General features: G+C 46.0%; 1 pseudogene; it reads left to right on the top strand.

Annotated features, from left to right (window-relative positions):
* Window positions 1-833: 833 nt before the first annotated feature.
* LOC147462605 (uncharacterized) lies at window positions 834-2172 on the top strand (annotated as a pseudogene).
* The last annotated feature ends 273 nt before the right edge of the window (window positions 2173-2445 follow it).

The following is a 2445-nucleotide window of genomic DNA, read 5'->3' as shown; positions in this document are numbered from 1 at the left end:
CAGCTGCACTGAAACTGTCAAACACGAGGATGCCAATGAGGGCTCGACATGAAAGAGAGCCAAATACATTTGTAAAGCGGGATTCAGCCGCCGCTACATTTGATAGCATTATCTGCTAGAGGGCTCGGCTCCCCACCGGGATTTATCAGCACTTCTTCCATATTACAGATAAAAGAACGCCCCGCTTCACCACCCCCAACCATGCAGTGGCTACTACATTCTCATGGGCTTGCCGACAACATGCCCCTGTGGATATATATCATCCACAGTAAATTCATTATAATCTCCTTCACCTCCGAAGAAAGGGCCCTGTCAAATGTTTAGCTGCACCCGAAGTTCTGACAAGAATTGCATATGAGTTCATTGGGGCCACAACTCAGCTACCACCTGCTCCCTCCCAACAAGATTGGTTACAAGATATCGATTCCTCTGACGACGAGCCACCCAAGCTGAAGGCTAAGCCAGTGAGGGCAGGATTAAGAAGGAGGTTAGTGACAGTGCAAGAAGAGGAGGAGGAAGAAGAGGAAACACATCATGAAGCCTCGCAACCAGAAAGTGATTACAAAGAGGAAGAACAAGCGGGAACCTCTTCTAAACCACAACCAACACAAGCATCAGAGCCGGAGACTGAGGGAGAGAAAGAAGAACACACCCCATTGATGACAAGGAAAAGGAAAATACCTCCCACAGCTCCAGTACAAGAGGATCCACTACAAAAGAATGCTCGCCTTGAACGCCTAAAAGAAGCATACAAGAAGCAACGGGTAGTATCCGGTGACCTTGAGGAGCAGTGGAATCCACGAGAACCACACAGCAAAAAGCCCTCAGTCACCATGGCCGAAGAGGACCTCCTTCTCAAAGCATATCTAAAGGAAGAGGAGGAAAGACTTGCCAAAGAGAGGATGGAAAGAATGGGGGGCTCAGCAGCATATGTACCACTTGTAACAGAACAACACCCTCCATCTCCTCCTCCACAACCTGAAGAGCCACACATCTCGAAAGCACAACCTGCACAAGCAACACAAACAGAGCCTGAGATAGCTAAAGATGAAGCTCAAAAGCAAAAGCAAGATTCAACTCAATTGAGTGGAGAAATTGCGGCAAGAAAGGTATCTGTCTCTGTAACAAGAATTTACATACTAAGTCAACAATATGCAGGACTTGAAGGAGAGGGAGAGCCAGAGGTCCAACGTGCTCCAATTATTGTCAACCTCGAAGATGATGAAGCGGCTCCGCCTCCAAAGGAAGAAACTGTCAAGCTTGCTATGCCAGAGAAGCAAAAAAAAAGCTGAAAGTCTAGCTCACACACCAATAGCTGAATCATCAAAGGCACGAGAAGACACATCTGCAGTACCACTTATATTCCACACTCCGCCAGCAGTGGTCCCACCGCCGATGCAGACCTTCGGTCAAGGGTTGGACTTCTTTGCTTCTCAGATTACAATGATGACCGAAGGAATGAAGCATCAGGCCAGGCAGCTTGAGAAAGAAACAACTACAAAGAGCTTGCAACTTGAAAAGGCACTCCAAGAAGTAGCTCAACTGAAAGAACAGCTAGCCAGCACTAATGATGAGCTAAGAAAACTACATAATCAGTTTACAGTAGAAAAGGAGCTGCATCAAAAAGCAAGGCATGAGTATAGTGGACTCAAATTTATGTATGATCTGGGCACGGATCACATCACTTCCTTAAAGGCCCAAGTCCAGCTTCAAAGTGAACTCATCGACAAGCTCAAAGGCTATGCAGTAGCCAAGGCCACCTCCTCCTTAGCTCAAATAGCTATGCAAGAAAAAGATCAGAAGATAGAAGAGCTCAAGAAGAAGCTGAGGATGGAAGCCTTCCAGAGAGAAGAGCTGGTAGCTCAATCTATGCTACAAAAAGACCAACTCCTTCTAGAAAATGCAAATTTAAAGCAACAGTTGGCACTCTTAAACGCTTCAAGTTCACGGCCAAATATAGCGCCTACATCTACCAGGTCTGAAGCCAGATCACTAGAGACAGAAGGGACTGTACAACAAGAGATGGCACAAGAGGAACCAATATCTACACTTGCTACAGAGCCAGAGCCTACTACAGCTGAAGCATTGAATGAATTGGCATAGTTGCAGTTAAGAGAGCGCATGGAGACCCTCCATGAGAGGTATCATTGGAAGAGCCTAAGCTGGGAGTAGCGTATACTACACTCTGCAAATGTCGCTCACCTGACTCCCCAATAGATAAATGAAGCTTGGTATGTGCGCATGCTTCCCTTTCCACTGATGAAGTTTGAATCTCTTGATTTCAAGCAGAGTATATTAGCTGAGCTTAAAAGGATGGTAGAGGAGTAGAAGGTGCCGGAGAAAAGTCTTGAACCTACATGGCGACAGAGATGGCTTAAGAAGCATCCATAATTTCTTATCCAACATCAAGTCCACGCACCTAGATACATTAAAGAAGATCCTACA

The sequence above is a fragment of the Adiantum capillus-veneris genome, chromosome 2 (assembly GCF_014529385.1).
Source record: "Adiantum capillus-veneris isolate H3 chromosome 2, ASM1452938v2, whole genome shotgun sequence".
Taxonomy (NCBI): domain Eukaryota; kingdom Viridiplantae; phylum Streptophyta; class Polypodiopsida; order Polypodiales; family Pteridaceae; genus Adiantum; species Adiantum capillus-veneris.
This window is presented reverse-complemented; position numbering and strand designations above follow the sequence as displayed.